General features: G+C 43.5%; 1 protein-coding gene across 3 annotated transcripts in view; it reads right to left on the bottom strand.

Annotated features, from left to right (window-relative positions):
* LOC118398802 (rho guanine nucleotide exchange factor TIAM2-like) overlaps positions 1 to 12,679 on the bottom strand; it is a 75,870-nt gene extending 63,191 nt beyond the window's left edge. For all 3 annotated transcript variants that reach the window (XM_052471222.1, XM_035794521.2, XM_052471223.1), the window contains exon 1: positions 12,436 to 12,679. The gene's annotated coding sequence lies outside the window, so the exon portion shown is untranslated. The remainder of the gene's footprint in view (positions 1 to 12,435) is intronic.
* Positions 12,680 to 19,645: the final 6,966 nt, after the last annotated feature.

The following is a 19,645-nucleotide window of genomic DNA, read 5'->3' as shown; positions in this document are numbered from 1 at the left end:
CCAGACCAACACAGTTTTATCAAGACAACCAGACCACACCAGACCAACACAGTTTTATCAAGACAACCAGACCACACCAGACCAACACAGTTTTATCAAGACAACCAGACCACACCAGACCAACACAGTTTTATCAAGACAACTAGACCACACCAGACCAACACAGTTTTATCAAGACAACCAGACCACACCAGACCAACACAGTTTTATCAAGACAACTAGACCACACCAGACCAACACAGTTTTATCAAGACAACCAGACCACACCAGACCAACACAGTTTTATCAAGACAACTAGACCACACCAGACCAACACAGTTTTATCAAGACAACTAGACCACACCAGACCAACACAGTTTTATCAAGACAACTAGACCACACCAGACCAACACAGTTTTATCAAGACAACTAGACCACACCAGACCAACACAGTTTTATCAAGACAACTAGACCACACCAGACCAACACAGTTTTATCAAGACAACTAGACCACACCAGACCAACACAGTTTTATCAAGACAACTAGACCACACCAGACCAACACAGTTTTATCAAGAGAACCAGACCAACACAGTCCTATAAATAGACCCTCAGGTGCATAATATTACACAGGTCTCCCTACTCAAAGTCTCCCCTCTGCCCTTCTGAGTGGTTTGATGGGGTCCAGAGGAGGAAGCAGCTGTGGGACCACACCAAACGTAACATGGGTTTCAGGGGCCCCACCCGTCTGCCCACGCTGGGAGCACAAAGCCCCCTGTCAGGCACTGCCGGGATAGGGAGGAAGCAGGCACTCTCCTTCTTTCTGACAGAGCTGTTCCCTGGTTGCTGGGTTGCTGGTTCCAGGCGCCCAACCTCCCACCCTACCTGCCTGTTCTACTCATATCGGAGCTCCTTTGTGTTCTCATGCTGCTGCCCTCTCAGTCCTCATCCCACCCACCACAACCCAGGTTGTGTCCCAAATGGCAACCTATTCCCTAGTGCTCTACTTTTGGCGGAAGCCCTATAGGCCCTGGTCAAAAGTAGTGCACTATATAGGGAATAGGGTGCCATTTGGGGGACAACCCCAGTCAAACTTCCCCCCATGTAACCCACCCCCAGCATGTCCCACCCCAGCTACCAGCCTGGGAGATGAGCTAAGGCAACATGTCTTAATGATATTTGAAGACCTCTGTTCATACACAAACTGTCTGCCGACACTGACAGCTAGGCAATTGTTTTGAAATGAATAAATGTACTGGCAGAGCGCAAGGGGAAATGATTTCCGGGAATGTCTAGTGTTATTTGATCAGGCACTGCAAAGTAGTCAGTCAGTCACCCTCGGGCTTGGGAGAGATACAGCAGGATCATGTAAAACCAGTTTCTTTGTGTCTGAATAAAGAAGCTCAAAATAACACAGACTAATATGTGTGAGAGATGAGAGATGGATGTTAGGAATGTCCTCTTCCTGTCTGTACCCTTTCACCATCCCATGCAGCCAGACACCTGTGGCCAACAATGGGCCCTTTTCTTCTCTCTCTGTCTTTCTCACCCTGTTCCTCTGACCCTGATCGTGTGTGTGTGTGTGTGTGTGTGTGTGTGTGTGTGTGTGTGTGTGTGTGTGTGTGTGTGTGTGTGTGTGTGTGTGTGTGTGTGTGTGTGTGTGTGTGTGTGTGTGTGTGTGTGTGTGTGTGTGTGTGTGTGTGTGTGTGTGTGTGTATTTGGGGTCTCCCAGCCCAAGTGTTGTATCATGGTCCTCTGTAGCTCAGTTAATAGCAGAGTATGTGAGTAGAGCTGAGTGAGGAGTGGAGCATGCCCAATTTGACTGGAGCGAGGAGTGGAGCATGCCCAATTTGACTGGAGCGAGGAGTGGAGCATGCCCAGTTTGACTAGAGCGAGGAGTGGAGCATGCCCAATTTGACTAGAGCGAGGAGTGGAGCATGCCCAATTTGACTAGAGCGAGGAGTGGAGCATGCCCAATTTGACTGGAGCGAGGAGTGGAGCATTCAGCATGCCCAATTTGACTGGAGCGAGGAGTGGAGCATGCCCAATTTGACTGGAGCGAGTAGTGGAGCATGCCCAATTTGACTGGAGCGAGGAGTGGAGCATGCCCAATTTGACTGGAGCGAGGAGTGGAGCATGCCCAATTTGACTGGAGCGAGTAGTGGAGCATGCCCAATTTGACTGGAGCGAGGAGTGGAGCATGCCCAATTTGACTGGAGCGAGGAGTGGAGCATGCCCAATTTGACTGGAGCGAGGAGTGGAGCATGCCCAGTTTGACTGGAGCGAGGAGTGGAGCATGCCCAATTTGACTGGAGCGAGGAGTGGAGCATGCCCAATTTGACTGGAGCGAGTAGCGAGATTCCCAAAGGCTGGAGCGTCGCCCGCTCCAATAGAGCTCCCTTCATGAGCTCAGGGCATGCATGACGCAGCATGCATTTGTATTCAGTCTACTTCAACTGTTCTGCCTTATTATTATTGGACCATGCTGGTCATTTATGAACATTTGAACATCTTGGCCATGTTCTGTTATAATCTCCACCTGGAACAGCCAGAAGAGGACTGGCCACCCCACACAGCCTGGTTCCTCTCTAGGTTTCTTCCTAGGTTTTGGCCTTTCTAGGCAGTTTTTCCTAGCCACCGTGCTTCTACACCTGCATTGCTTGCTGTTTGGGGTTTTAGGCTGGGTTTCTGTACAGCACTTTGAGATATCAGCTGATGTACGAAGGGCAATATAAATACATTTGATTTGATTTGATTTACTTGTGTGCTGCTATAGCCCCTTGCTTTAGCTACTGTCATGGAGTTTGCTAAATGTTTTCATAAAGAAACAAACAAAAAAAAAATAATCAAGGTGACTTAGAAAGATGAGGATCAAGAGTAAGAGGGGGAGTGCAATGATGTTGTAACAGTCGTCGGTGGAAGAAGGTGAGGACCAAAACACAGCGTGGTACGTGTTCATCTTATTTATTTTAACTGAACAACATTAAACAAAGAAACAAAAAAAAGCACAACCCAAACAGCTCCGTCAGGTGCAAAACACACTAAACAGACAATATAATCACCCACAACTCAAGGGTGAAAACAGGCTGCCTAAGTGTGGTTCTCAATCAGGGACAACGATAAACAGCTGCCTCTGATTGAGAACCATACCAGGCCAAACACAGAAATACCAAATCATAGAAAAAAGAACATAGACTGCCCACCCCAACTCAAGCCCTGACCATACTAAAACAAAGACAAAACAAAGGAACTAAGGTCAGAACGTGATAGATGTGTTGTCCACAACTAAGGAATAATTGTGGAATCTGTAAAGACATCCCAAAAGTATGATGCTGTACTTACTACATGCTAACAGAAAGGAACGGGGTGGGTTGATAACTAAGTGTCATTGTAGCAAAGTATTTATAAACTGAGATCTCTTAAAAGTTCAAAACCAACTGGTAGGTCCAGGTAGTCACAAAAATAGATGGGTGTTGGTTAAATTGTGACTTTAATTCAGGTAATTCAGAGAGGCAGTTTTTTTTCTGTGAACTAGGAGCAGTTTTTTGCGAAGCCGTTGGAAAGGATGTGGAGTGCCGGGGAGCATTGTGCAGCGCTCCATGAGCTCAACTCTCATCACATACTCTGGTTGGTAGACCATGGTGCTTGCAACACGAGAACTGTGGGTTCGATTCCCGGGATAGAAGGACACCGCAGCTGAGTGTCCTGAGGAAGAGTGAAGGAGAGAGGGAGACCTCAGCAGAGTGTCCTGAGGAAGAGTGGAGAGAGGGAGACCTCAGCTGAGTGTCCTGAGGAAGAGTGAAGGAGAGAGGGAGACCTCAGCTGAGTGTCCTGAGGAAGAGTGAAGGAGAGAGGGAGACCTCAGCAGAGTGTCCTGAGGAAGAGTGAAGGAGAGAGGGAGACCTCAGCTGAGTGTCCTGAGGAAGAGTGAAGGAGAGAGGGAGACCACAGCAGAGTGTCCTGAGGAAGAGTGAAGGAGAGAGGGAGACCTCAGCAGAGTGTCCTGAGGAAGAGTGAAGGAGAGAGGGAGACCACAGCAGAGTGTCCTGAGGAAGAGTGAAGGAGAGAGGGAGACCTCAGCAGAGTGTCCTGAGGAAGAGTGAAGGAGAGAGGGAGAGCACAGCAGAGTGTCCTGAGGAAGAGTGAAGGAGAGAGGGAGACCTCAGCAGAGTGTCCTGAGGAAGAGTGAAGGAGAGAGGGAGACCACAGCAGTGTCCTGCGGAAGAGTGAAGGAGAGAGGGAGACCTCAGCAGAGTGTCCTGAGAGAGAGAGAGAGAGAGAGAGAGAGAGAGAGAGAGAGAGAGAGAGAGAGAGAGAGAGAGAGAGAGAGAGAGAGAGAGAGAGAGAGAGAGAGAGAGAGAGAGAGAGCATGAAAGAGAGACCACAGCAGAGTGTCCTGAGGAAGAGAGGAGGAGAGAGGGGGCTCTGGGCTTTGTCTCTGTCAGTAGTACACATACTGCTACTGACACAGTGTGGATATTTGAATCACTGCCTTCTTAAGCCTTGAGACAATTGAAAAATTGGATTGTGTATGTGTGCCATTCAGAGGGTGAATCGGCAAGACAAAATATTTAAGTGCCTTTGAATGGGGTATGGTAGTAAGTGCCAGGTGCACCAGTTAGTGCCAAGAACTGCAACACTGTTGGGTTTTTCACGCTCAACAGTTTCCCGTTTGTATCAAGAATGGCCCACCACCCAAAGGACATCCAGCCAACTTGACACAACTGTGGGAAGCACTGGAGTCAACATGGGCCAGCATCCTTGTGGAACACTTTTAAAACATTGTAGAGTCCATGTCCTGACGAATTGAGGATGTTCTGGGGGCAAAGGGGGAGGATACAACTCAATATTGAGAAGGTTTTCTGAATGCTTGGTATACTCAGTGTATGTATGATGTATTATGTTTAGAAATGAAATATAGCCTATGAGAAATTTGACATTATTAGGACGTAGCCTACAAACGACAATGGAAAAGGTGAACAGTCGGTTCTACCGTTAAACTGCGCATCGGATCACCTAATACTTGAAATAGTTTATCTATTTACTATGCTACTGTGAAGTGGGTCCAGTTAAATGAGAGGTGGGACAAATGGTAGCTTATCCTAACTTGTTGTAGGCCTATAGGCTATTCTCGCGAGTTTGAAACCACCACAGTCAGAAAAGGTGAGGAATTTATTCTGCTATGATCATGGAAATGAAATAAATATAGGAAATAGATGCCTATTTCTAAGTATTTTAGAATGCAAATATAAAATAAATTGATCTTAGCTGTTCTCACTAATGGCAAATGACTGCATCTTGTTATTATTTTGAAGAAAAATGTAAAACGCAACATTCAACAATTTCAACGATTTTACTGAGTTACAGTTCATATAAGGAAATCAGACAATTGAAATAAATTCATTAGAATGTCTATGGATTTGACATGACTGGGCAGGGGCGCAGCCATGGGTGGGCCTGAGAGGGCATAGTCCCACCCACTTGGGAGCCAGACCCCCCCACTGGGGAGCCAGGCCCAGCCAATCAGAATTAGTTTTCCCCCACAAAAGAGCTTTATTACAGACAGAAATACTCCTCAGTTTCATTAGCTGTCCGGGTGGCTGGTCTCAGACGATCCCGCAGATGAAGAAGCCGGATGTGGAGGTCTTGGTCTGACCGGTTGGACGTACTGCCAAATTCTCTAAAATGACGTTGGAGGCAGCTTATGGTAGAGAAATTAACATTCAAATCTCTGGCAACATCTCTGGTGGACATTCCTGCAGTCAGCATGCCAATTGCACACTCCCTCAGCTTTTGAGACATCTGTGGCATTGTGTTGTGTGACAAAACTGCACATTTTAGAGTGGCCTTTTATTGTCCCCAGCACAAGGTCCACCTGTGTGATGATCATGTTGTTTAAATCAGCTTCTTGATATGCCAGACCTGTCAGGTGGATGGATTGTCTTGGTAAATGAGAAATGCTCACTAACAGGGATGTAAACACATTTGTGCACAACATTTTAGGGAATTAAGCTTTTTGTCCGTATGGAACATTTCTGGAATCTTTTATTTCAGCTCGTGAAACATTGGACCAACACTTTACATGTTGCTTTTATATTTTTGTTCAGTATATATTTAGATACCTGTTTATTGTTATGAATAAGAGTCATCATATATTTAGCTACCTGTTTTATTGTTATGAATAGTGTCATCATGTATTTAGCTACCTGTTTTATTGTTATGAATAAGAGTCATCATATATTTAGCTACCTGTTTTATTGTTATGAATAAGAGTCATCATATATTTAGCTACCTGTTTTATTGTTATGAATAAGAGTCATCATATATTTAGCTACCTGTTTTATTGTTATGAATAAGAGTCATCATATATTTAGCTACCTGTTTTATTGTTATGAATAAGAGTCATCATATATTTAGCTACCTGTTTTATTGTTATGAATAAGAGTCATCATGTATTTACCTACCTGTTTTATTGTTATGAATAAGAGTCATCATATATTTAGCTACCTGTTTTATTGTTATGAATAAGAGTCATCATATATTTAGCTACCTGTTTTATTGTTATGAATAAGAGTCATCATATATTTAGCTACCTGTTTTATTGTTATGAATAAGAGTCATCATATATTTAGCTACCTGTTTTATTGTTATGAATAAGAGTCATCATATATTTAGCTACCTGTTTTATTGTTATGAATAAGAGTCATCATATATTTAGCTACCAGTTTTATTGTTATGAATAAGAGTCATCATATATTTAGCTACCTGTTTTATTGTTATGAATAAGAGTCATCATATATTTAGCTACCTGTTTTATTGTTATGAATAAGAGTGTCACAAGGCTACTACTTGGCAATTGCTTTCTTGCAATGCATTACATCAACCACTAGAAACAGTATGTACGCATAGTCTACAGTTTGCGGGAGGATAAGCACATTTTCAAGTTTAGTTTTTATAAATGCCAACTTTTGCATGAAAACTGTATAAATGAGGCCCCTGCTATCTTTTGACTGCACCACACCATTCACTTACCTGTTCACATTGACACGTGTTCCTCCTTCTGTGTGCATATGATGGCAAGGTAATGAGGATGCTTGTTGCTTGCAATGCTTGTCTCTTTTACTGATTTACAGAGCAAGAAATTTAGCAGGAGAGTCACCTTATGTTGGCCGTAAAAACGTCTCTTTCTCTTCAGCCTCTAATAAGCGGCTGGAACCCCCCCCAACGTGGCTTGTTGTGCTGCTGAAGCTGAGTGTGTGAGGGGCTTGGGCAGACTAAAGAGCACACAAAAGGCCAACTGGAGTCCAGGAGTGCAGTGGTAGACAGAGCAAACACAGCACACCACCACCAGCACAGGGTGGAAGGCTGGGGCATGCTGCCGACTGACGGGCACAAAGAGAGCGCTGTCATGGAAACCCAAAGCCCATGGTGACTAACCACTCCACTGCCTTGGCTTTATCCATCTGTAGGTACACTGCATCTGCACACACACAGACTTGTATTTGGATGCCGCTAGATTAGAGGGTTTACTATTTCTGGAGGGTGTTGTTCTTAGGAAAGAATGTATATAATGATGTGGATTAGTCAAGGATTTATGCTGAGAAAATAAATGATGATGTTTTTGTGCTTAGGAGTCTGGTGCCAGCTTTACATTACTAAAGCAAATTTGCCTTAGCGAATTGGTCGATGTTATCTATTGATTGCAGCCATTTGGACCCCGTGTTTGACTTCAATTAAGCGTGAACGCAGACCATTTACATCTGGTTATCTGGGAGCAAACCTGGCTGGCCCAGCGTTGACCAGGCCTGGTTGTTGATGTTGGTTGGTTCACCTGATTATTGTTGTCAGTATGTAAGCATATGTTGGTCTGGCATAGCTGTTGGAATGTTGCATGGGGTCCAATATCCCCTTCTTTGACTGGTGTCCAAGACCAGGGACTGGCTCTTCGTTTGCTTTGGGCTGACCAGTTTTCTGACTGAGTTTAGCTGTCAACAAAGGACCAGGGAGTAAACAGTTTGGTTTCCAACTTCTAGCATGTGTCAGAGAACGCAACAATTATGTCAATCAGGGATTCATCTGCAATTGAAATCTTGGGCAAGCCGCCTAAGCTTTTTTTCAGGTCGCCTAAGTCCCAAAAATGTTGAAATACATTTTTGGGATAGAAAAAGAGCTTCAGTGTAAATGTAAATGACTAAACCAGATATAAAGTATGTAGAAAAGATAACGGACCTAGATATTTTAGCTCAGAGAGAATTCTAAACTCCCAAAACAATGAATTTAGCAGTACATATGTTGTTTTATGTTTGAGCAAAAGAACATGGTAGAATATGTAGCATCGCGGGAAATTTGCTTTAAAACTGCAACGTTTTCACTCAGCTGCATGGCAAAATGTTTAGAATTACAGGAAATTGGTCTTAAAAATGCAAATATATGTCTACACCAAGATGGGGGCATCTAAAATCTTCTCTCAAATTTAGCCTCGCCGACCGCTCCCCCCTGCCACGCCCCCCACCTAAGCCCTTTTTTGATCCAGAAAAAAAACCTGGTCAATGTTTGTTATTCTTGTGTAAAAATGTAACTTTTTGTTATTTTTGTTATGTCTACTTTCTTCCACCAGACCAAATAAATATTATAATGAAATGTGACCCAAAGTTTCTCTGCAAAGTTACGATAGCTTTGACCACAAGTCGCCCAATATCCTTACAAGAGGGGTTTTTTCACGTCGAATTAAATAAGGTTGGACAATGGCCCTACTGTCATGGCTGTCATGGAGAATTCAATAAAAGTGTTCTGAATAATCTCAGAGGGTCACACATGAAGACTTTCTCTTGTTTGCTCATTTGACAGCAGTCTTTATGGCCAAGAAGTCACCACCTCAATGGCCATATGGTCAATGACCAGCTGTTACAGCCTTATTATACACTGAACAAAAATATAAACACCAATGTAAAGTTTTGGTCCCATGTTTAATGAACTAAAATAAAAGATCCCAGACATTTTCCATACACACACAAATATGATTTATCTCAAATTTTGTGCACAAATGTGTTTACATCCATGTTAGTGAGAATTTTAGGTGTGGCACATCAAGAAGCTGATTAAACAGCATGATCATTACACAGGTGCACCTTGTGCGGGGGACAATAAAAGGCCACTCTAAAATGTGCAGTTTTGTCACACAACACAATGCCACAGATGTCTCAAGTTTTGAGGGAGTGTGCAATTGTCATGATGACTGTAAGAATGCCCACCAGAGCTGTTGCCAGATAATTCCATGTTCATTTCTCTACCATAAGCCACCTCCAATGTCCTTTTAGAGAATTTGGCAGTACGTCCAACCTCATAACCGCAGACCACGTGTAACCACGCCAGTCCAGGACCTCACATCCGGCTTCTTCACTTGCAGAATTGTCTGAGGGGAGGGGGGAGATGCTGAGGAGTATTTCTGTCTGTAACAAAGTGATTTTGTGGGGAAAAACACATTCTGATTGGCTGGGCCTGGCTCCCTCTTTGGGTGCACCCTTGCAGAGTCATGTGAAATCCATAGATTAGGGCCTAATGAATTTATTTCAAGTTGCTCATTTCCTTATATGAACTTCAACAGCAAAATCTTTGAAATGGTTGCATGTTGCATTTATATATTTTTTCAATATAGACAGACCAGGGGCTTTATGTATCAAGCATCTCAGCGTAGGAGTGCTGATCTAGGATCAGTTTAGCCTTTTAGATCATAATGAATAAGGTGATGTGGAAAGGAGGGACCTGATACACTTACACACATGGCCCCAGCTATATCTTACGAGTGAGCTTCTCAGCTCCATGAAGTATCAATATCAAACGTATTTGGCATTTCAGATAGAAACTGTTTGATCTATTAAAAATAAAAAAAATCCCACCACATCACAACATTCTGTAGATGCATTTGTCATGAATAATTCCTGTCTTGTGCTCTTAATGATTAGGCCTACATGGACAATGGGATCTTTACCTATGAACAGGAGGAGGTACCTTCAGTCATGTGTGAAGACTTGTTTCCCCATATGTTGTCTAATGACTTAACGACATTGTGTTGGAGCAAGTTAATGAATAGTGGGCTGGATGGTTTGTTGGTTTCTAAACCTGGCTTCATGCTCATGTGCTTTGCTAATGACAGAATTAAGGGTGCGTTAATGTTATCTGACCGTTACAATTCCATTGATCGCAGTCAAATAAGGTAACCCGACGGGCCGCAGATGGTTCTATTATTCTTTTTACGTCGTTTGTCATCTGAATCCGACTGGACTTTGTGCAGCTGGCTATACACTCCCATCCCCCGGCGAATGGCTCGTACTTAAAATATCCTCCATTCAGGTTGCAAAGGCGTCGATTTCCTCTTTAACTAGCTTTAATGGCGAGACTCCAAAAGAAAAACTGGAAAAATATGCGTACTGTCTTAATAAAGCACAATTTTCCACCACCATGCTAGAGTGGCTAATGATACTTCCTGATGTTCGGTCAATCAGGTTGCAGCAGTCTGTTACCCCTGGCTGAACGCTATATGCAAGATCTGGAAGTAGCAATAGCTGGTGGTGGAACAGTTTTTTCCTGCCGGCTCGCCATTAAAGCAGGTTGAGGAGGAAAACGATGCGCCTGCAGTCTGAATGGAGGATGTTTTATGTACAAGCCGGTCCCCAGGGACACATGTGTATAGCTAGCCGGCTGCATAAACGCATGCTTCCCAGACTAAAAAGTTGGGAAGAGTTTGTCCATATATTATGACATTTTGTGACGTTTTTGATCATTTTGGAATTCGGTATCGTTTTTTTCGGCTGTTCGGGCACACATTTTTTTCTGGAGGCAAGCCGAAGTCTTACGCCCCTTCTTCTGTGACTGGTCAACAGTAGGGATTATTCAATAATGTCTTTGTTGTCATTCAATGAGAGACGACTACTTTTCATGCAAATTTTTAAAATGATAAATACGGCACCAAACAGTTAAATTAGATGTAAAATTGAGTGACTAAAATCTCCTCGGCAAAAACGTGAAAAGAAATGACAGATTTCTTGAGGTAGTTTAAATGAATTCTGACTATTTTGAGGAATTGTATACTGGCTATGGCATCTTTTCCCTTGTTTTTCAAGCAAAGGCCTTTTAAGGGAGTGTGCGACTCCTTCGGTTCGGCTAGGCGCCTGCCTAACTGAATCATGCTGACGCTTTCAAGAATCCAGTTGGACACAGATGACAAACGACTGGTCGGGCTACCTTATGTGTCATAGAAATGCATTGCTAGAGCTCTTTTTAGTGAGCATAAACTATCTGAGTATAGTTGTAATGGCATCATAACATGTCATATTTATTGCATCCAGTCAGACAAATAATTCAGACTGTCAGACGCAATAGCCTCACTGTCCAAAAACCACAGTAAGACAAGAGCCACAGTTATTCATAGTAAGTCTTGGTTTGGCCCCTACAATTACATCCATATCACCCACCAGGGCCACAAGTGCCGCTATGCCATCTCCTCTGCTCTCTGCTCACACACAAGACATATCGATGTCGATTAACATAAAGGTGTTACAAAATAATCTGCGTATGCGTAGTAGTCAGGCACTAAAATAGAACTTTGTTCTATTTGTGACATTGACTCGCTGCAAGTCCCGCCTCTCCCATCTCCTCATTGGTTTTTAGGAGCATATACCCACATGGGTGATTGAAAGGTGAACTGAGGTCCATACTCCAGTCCAGTTGGTGGTGGTAATGCACCTTAAAGTTGGTTGCCAACCGCCATATAAAGCCCAAAGAAGATGAAGAAGCCTGGAGGAGAGATTACTAGAAACAAACTCTGTCTACCCTTTTACCTGTGGATTAATTGTCAGAGTAGAGAACATTGTGCATTTCAGGTAAAATAACCCAATGTTTATATCCTAGGACAAATTAGCTAGCAACAGCAAGCTAGCTAGCTAAATTGCCATAATGTTTAATCGACCTGTGTCCAAATTAATATAGTTGGATATAGTTGGTTCAGAGTGCGTGTCCTGATCTCATCTGGTGTGGGTGGATAAAATCCACACGAACACATGAGCGGTCTGGTCAGCATGTAACACGACTTTTACTAAATTAATGCCTCCATAAATGATTAATAAACAGATGTCAAGTGATTCTTACAAACAGGACCAGTCACATGCAAGCCAAGCGCACTGTGACATGTCATACCACGCTGAAGTAGCTCGAGGAGTAAACACTTTTGGGGAAATGTTGATACCTTTAATTGGAACGCCTTTATTTTATCCACACCCGTGAGAATATGCTATACTGCTAATTTGTGGATACTATTCGACAATTGCGTGAAAACAATATAAATACTTCTAGACTAACCAACAATGTGTCCGAAAACAAATTCCGGAGAGACAATACAATTGTTATCTGATCAACGCTGAAACAATCAAATCAAGATAATTTACAAATAGTTAAACTCACCCGTTTTAAACCCACGGTAGCCTAAATCCGGAGGTTGCACGGTTGGGAACAATTGCAGTTACTCCATAATTTCTGCACGAATTACAGATCTTCAAAAGACACAACACGATCTAAACAACTCCTGGAAATTCAAATGCTGTCCAAGAAATGAACAGTAGCCTAGCCTATCCTTCAACAAATGTACAATAGTATGCTCATCAATACATTGAGGGAGGAGTACCTCAACCATAGTAGTTGTATTGGTGGAAACCACACCCCCGCCAGTGGGACGGATGCGCGCTTAATTTTTCTATGGAGAATGAACATGCCATAATACATTTCCTAAGGAATAGTAACAACATTAATAACATATCGTTTCTCTAATTCATATATGCCTCATTCTTAATCCTTCACTTTTCTCCATGGTGTGGAATCCTGCTCCCACAAACTGACATAGTCCTAATTTGTCTTCATTACCTCTTCCAAAAATGTTAAGAAAAAAGATTGCAGTCAGAGTGCAGTATAACTGCAGTATGCTGCAAATACTATGTCCAAAATAAAAAAAATAATGTTTTACTGTGTAACTGCAGTTAGAGTGCAGCATAACTGCAGTATGCTGCAAATACTATGTCCAAAATAAAAAAAATAATGTTTTACTGTGTAACTGCAGTTAGAGTGCAGCATAACTGCAGTATGCTGCAAATACTATGTCCAAAATAAATAAAAATGTTTTACTGTGTAACTGCAGTTAGAGTGCAGCATAACTGCAGTACACCACAGTTATTCTGCAGTTACTGCGTCCTAAGTACCACAGTTGACTGCAGTTACTGCATTTTCAAAACTGGAATCTTTTTTTGTAAGGGTTACTAAGTGTGAGGAGAAGCTTCAAAATATTCCATATCTTCACTAGACTACATTTAAAAGATTGTATTCAGAGGATTCTACATAGTGCTATTATTAATGTGTTAATCTTTAAGTACAGCATGGCAAGTTACAATACACAGTAATAACAAAGGAAGCTGCAATCTAAAGCCATTGAAGTGTGACCAAGTGGACCCTACACTCTTAGGGAAAAAGGGTTCCAAAAGGGTTCTTCAGCTGTCCCCATAGGACATTTTTGGGGGTTCCAGGTAGAACCCTTTTTGCTTTCAGGTAGAACCCTTTTTGGTTCCATGTAGAACACTGTGGAAAGGGTTCTACCTGGACCCAAAAGGTTTTTACCTGGAACCAAAACAAGTTATTCAAAGGGTTCACCTATGGGGACAGCTGAAGAATCCTTTTAGGTTATAGAAAGCACCTTTTTTTCGAATAGTGTAGAACTGAGTTACCCAAATCAAGTGTTACATAGGGATGTATTAACATGATCCAAGCTAAGAAAAACAGGGGAAGTAAGTCATGAACTGTTCTGCTAATCAGAGAAGCCTGATCTCAGTTAGGGCCTGCTCCTCACAACAGTTCCTATCAACAAAACATACACAGAGAAGCCAACTAGAATCATTTTAACTGAGTTCTCATCAATTCTGGGCACACACTTTGATCTGTCATTGATTTGATTTCCTCTTATCAAAGACAAGATTTGTCCATCAAATGTCCTGTTTTTAACACGAAGAGGGAGGATATGGAACCGTGACTGACGACTCAAAACAGGGCACTGGAAGTTTTTATTGCCACTATTTAAATAAATGTTTTCATTTTCAACATTTTACAATGTCTATCTCCCCATCAGGTACAACAACGCTCCTTCTATCTGTACCCTACTGTACCTGCCTGGAACTGTGTCAGCCTCCCCTTCTCTCAGCCTCCCCTTCTCTCTGCCTCCCCTTCTCTCTGCCTCCCCTTCTCTCAGCCTCCCCTTCTCTCTGCCTCCCCTTCTCTCAGCCTCCCTTCTCTCTGCCTCCCCTTCTCTCTGCCTCCCCTTCTCTCTGCCTCCCCTTCTCTCAGCCTCCCCTTCTCTCAGCCTCCCCTTCTCTCAGCCTCCCCTTCTCTCTGCCTCCCCTTCTCTCTGCCTCCCCTTCTCTCTGCCTCCCCTTCTCTCAGCCTCCCCTTCTCTCTGCCTCCCCTTCTCTCAGCCTCCCCTTCTCTCAGCCTCCCCTTCTCTCTGCCTCCCCTTCTCTCAGCCTCCCCTTCTCTCAGCCTCCCCTTCTCTCTGCCTCCCCTTCTCTCTGCCTCCCCTTCTCTCTGCCTCCCCTTCTCTCTGCCTCCCCTTCTCTCTGCCTCCCCTTCTCTCAGCCTCCCCTTCTCTCTGCCTCCCCTTCTCTCTGCCTCCCCTTCTCTCTGCCTCCCCTTCTCTCTGCCTCCCCTTCTCTCTGCCTCCCCTTCTCTCTGCCTCCCCTTCTCTCAGCCTCCCCTTCTCTCTGCCTCCCCTTCTCTCTGCCTCCCCTTCTCTCTGCCTCCCCTTCTCACAGCCTCCCCTTCTCTCTGCCTCCCCTTCTCTCAGCCTCCCCTTCTCTCTGCCTCCCCCTCCAGTCCTCAGTTCACCCGGCTAGGTTGCGAAATGAAACCCTGTGGGTGGGTGTCCACATGGGCTCTCGTTTCCTATTTACAGTGGAGTTCCCCGGGCAAGGTGAGTGGTGGTGAGAGGTAACGTACTGGGCCCATTGATCCAGGATGTCATTTGGTCCAGCCAGAGTGTGGATGGTTCACTTATTGAGTGGGATACTTTATCCTCACTCATCCCATCCATCCATCCCACCACAGAGTATAAGAGCCGTAAGGACAGAGGATTTATATTAACTATCTGCTGTGTGACTTGGTTCATCAGTCCCAGTCCCTGAAACCACCCAAGTTCAGACATCAAGAAACATCTTATCTGTGGTGTTTTCTGGATCTATTTCACCACCCTGTTTTTTTCTACCCTCAACACGGCTGTCATTGTCAAGGATATAATCATTTCCAGCCTAAGGTTAGGCCCGCTCAGCCCTGGCTGTCAAATCCACATGTATAATTTCAGTACATAGCTTCCTGGCAAGCCACAGGGCCTGTAATAGTCTAGCCATCAGTGGTGCTGGCTTTGTCTGTCTGTTTCTATTGTCTGTAGCCCATACAACACAGCCTCTGAATGTCTAACACCATAACCTTGTTTTAATGGCATGACTCACACTCACACCATGTAATCATTGCCACAGGGCATTATGGAAGGCCCCAAACAGGGTGAGAAAATGTAATCATGTAAAGATATAAAATATATAGAAGTCTTGAGGGAGGAGACTCACAGGGGACCTGGACTGCCCCTCGGCAGCACATATCAACAATCAGCATTAATATTCCTGTGACTGCGTCCTAAATAGCACCCTATTCACTATGTAGGGTAGGGCTTTGGTAAAAATGTGTACACTATATAGCAAAGAGGGTGTTTTTTTGGACGCTTGATTGTCCAGTGATGCAGAAACATTATCACTGCTGATATTGACTGAGTGGATGAGGGCAGATTGAGGAAGGCTCTCTGGGGATGCTGACAGACTAACTGTAACCCAGGAGGCTAAGGAGATCCAGGGAAGTGCCTTTTCTCAGGGATGTTTTTTTATAGGTTGGCATGTGTGATGGTCTGCACCTGCATTGATGGTTGAGATGAGCATGTCCAGACTATCCTATAGTCATTGTTGACTTTCTTATCATGTGATGAACATACTGTATCTGTGTGGCAAGTCAACTCATAACACTGCCTGACAAATCGCCTTCCAAGAAAATCCCAGTTCCTGTGACTTTTGGTTTTTAGATGGAACAAAATTGTCTGGAATGTTATTGTTGTTTGCTCAAAGTAGTAAACAATGTGTCTAGAGCATAAGAACAGTCCTCTTGTTGCTCCTTCGCTGTGGGTTAAAGTGAGGAGAAATCTGTAGCTGGTCTGACGCAACATTGGTGGCGGCCTACACCACAAGCACTGCTTAGGAATGTGTGGCATTGTCATCTGAGCAACACCAAGGCTGTTTCTGAAGCTGTCCAAAGATGACTAATGACTCACTGGAGTCTTTATTTACATCCCAAATGGCACCCTATTCTCTTTAAAGTGCACTACTTTTGATCAGTGCTTTACTCTCCTCTGGTCTCTACTCTGGTTCTGACATTACAGCCTTATTCTAAAATTGATTAAATCATTCCCCCCCCTCAATCTTTACACAATACCCCATAATGGCAAAGAAAAAACAGGTTTATTTTTTTTTGCTAATTTATAAAAAAATGAATGAAATATGACATTTACACAAGTATTCAGACCCTTTAATCAGTACTTTGTTGAAGCACCTTTGGCAGAGATTACAGCCTCGAGTCTTCTTGGTTATGACGCTACAAGCTTGGCATACCTGTATTTGGGGAGTTTCTCCCATTCTTCTCTATAGATCCTCTTAAGCTCTGTCAGGTTGGATGAGAGTGTCGCTGCACTTTTTAGGTCTTTCCAGAGATGTTCGATTGGGTTCAAGTCCGAGCTCTGACTGGGCCACTCAAGGACATTCAGAAACTTGTCCCGAAGCCACTCCAGCGTTGTCTTGGCTGTGTGTTTAGGATCGTTGTCCTGTTGGAAGGTGATCCTTTGCCCCAGTCTGAGGTGCTGAGTGCTCTGCAGCAGATTTTCATAAAGGATCTCTCTATACTTTGCTCCATTCATCTTTCCCTTGATCCAGACTAGTCTCCCAGTCCCTGCCGCTGAAAAACATCCCCACAGATGATGCTGCCACCATAGGGATACCAGGTTTCCTCCAGACGTGACACTTGGCATTCAGGCCAAAAAAGTTCTATATTGGTTTCATCAGACTAGAGAGTCTTGTTTCTCATGGTCTGAGACTCTTCAGGTGCCTTTTTGGCAAACTCCAAGCGGGCTGTTATGTACATTTTTCTGGGGAGTGGCTTCCATCTGGCCACTCTACCATAAAAGGCCTGATTGGTGGAGTGCTGCAGAGATGGTTGTCCTTCTGGAAGGTTCTCCCATCTCCACAGAGGAACTCTAGAGCTCTGTCAGAGTGACCATTGGGTTCTTGGTCACCTCCCTGACCAAGGCTCTTCTCTCCCGATTTCTCAGTTTGGCCAGCTCTAGGAAGAGTCTTGGTGGTTCCAAATGTTTTCCATTTAAGAATGATGGAGGCCACTGTGTTCTTGGGGACCTTCAATGCTGCAGACATTTCTTGGTACCCTTCCCCAGATCTCGGCACAATCCTGTCTCGGAGCTCTACGTACAATTCCTTCGACCTCATGGCTTGGTTGTTGCTCTGACATGCACTGTCAACTGTGGGACCTTATATAGACAGGTGTGTTCCTTTCCAAATAATATCCAATCAATTGGATTCATTGATTTTTTTAAAATACATTTGTAAAAATGTAGGGTATTGTGTGTAGATTGCTGAGGTTTTGTATTCATGTAATCAATTTTAGAATAAGGCTTTAATGTAACAAAATGTGGAAAAAGTCAGGTCTTAATACTTTCCGAAGGCACTGTAGAACAAATCAGTTGGTTAAATATGCACATAAACAGAACCTACCGAGAAATAGCCCTTCTTGAACCAGCTTCATGTTGGCCTCGGACATTCTTACGGATGGACATACAGTATACGCCAGTAGAAATAGCCCTTCTTGAACCAGCTTCATGTTGGCCTCGGACATTCTTACGGATGGACATACAGTATACGCCAGTAGAAATAGCCCTTCTTGAACCAGCTTCATGTTGGCCTCGGACATTCTTACGGATGGACATACAGTATACGCCAGTAGAAATAGCTGATGTTTCCCTAACATTATCATCTTTGCAGATTACTCAAGGCCATATATCTCTCACTCAATGTAGAACTTCATTTTCATAACATTTATTGTTCAAGGTGGTTTTGATAATCTTTTGAAAGAGAACAACAATATTGACATGATAGAACTCTAGGAAAGGCAATATTAGCCCCTGATTTAGTCAGCATCATATAAAATAATTTCTGTGTGGATTGGTAAACCACAAGTCATTAATTCATATTACACTAATGAGTCCGTGTATGATGTGTACCCCATCACCAGTGTGTGTGTGTGTGTGTGAGCAGTTCAGGTCATTTTTAATGAATGGGACAACAAAGTTGCTGTTAACATTGCTCTCTGTACACTTGAGTGGAGAACTTCAGAGACTAATAGATATGCATATAACCCAGGGATCTCCTGTTCATGCTGATTTTGCGGGGAAGCAGGCAGCCCTGCATCCAGATCCTCTCATGATTAAATCATTTTGAGACCATTTTACTGTTTGTAAGCAGCAGAGCCATAGCTGGATATGAGTAGGTCTAGATAAGCCTTAATTCCACACCTCTGGCCCCAACCATAGCTTGCTTTGTGTCAACACAAAGAGTCTGTTTTATTTCCTGACCCGCTTGTTGTAAAACACCTGCACTCTGAAATTCTAATTGTTTATTTGACATTTTGCCTCGACGTCTCATACTCCGTCTTCGACGTTTAGATAAGTTGTGTCATCAGGTGTTAGGAATGTGACTGCTTATTTAACAGCTCTAGCTCATACACACTGACATTCCCAAGACCACACACATGTACCCACTCCAATTTAGAGTACATAGTCAGTTTGAAAAGAGCCTTTTCATTAAACATCCTAATAACACAGTGCGGTGTATACTAGGTGGTCCTCCTATAGCCTCTGCAGTCTTCTCTCTCCTTCAGTATGACCCCAGTTAAATATATACTGTGTTAGCCCCCAGGGGGCTCATATAGGATAGCATCCATGGAAAACATAGGTGTTTGACTGGGAAACACATTTAAAGTTTGGGTAACCTTAGTTACGCTGCAAGACGAGTTCCCCCTACCTACCCTGAGGCCTACAGTAAGGCAATGCTGTCTGCAATGGTACCCTATTTAGGGCCCTATAGGGCTCTGGGCAAAAGTAGTGCACTTTGTTGGGAATAATGCACCATCTGAGAAAGAAGCAGTCAAAGACATGCTCTCCATCCGGCATAACAGTGACATCTAGTGGAGAGACAGTGAATACCCCCCCCCATTCCTCATTCAATTGAGTTGGTGTCAGCAGTGAGGTTGACGGGAGGGCAGCCAGCCAAGAATCAGTCTTTGTGCTTTACACAAAAGGTCCTGCAACAGATGGCCAAGATATCATCTGTATCTTCCAGGCTACTTTCCATCAACTTCATTCACATAACTTTTTGCCGAATATTTCTGCAATCATATGCAGTTTCTTTACAATACTTTGACCTTTTCATTGCCACTGCAGATGTTGTGCTTTACTACTAATTTCAGCATGTGAATTGCT

Source organism: Oncorhynchus keta, chromosome 19 (genome assembly GCF_023373465.1).
Source record: "Oncorhynchus keta strain PuntledgeMale-10-30-2019 chromosome 19, Oket_V2, whole genome shotgun sequence".
NCBI lineage: Eukaryota > Metazoa > Chordata > Actinopteri > Salmoniformes > Salmonidae > Oncorhynchus > Oncorhynchus keta.
Note: the sequence above shows the minus strand (reverse complement) of the source record. Positions and strands in the feature narration are given on the sequence as shown.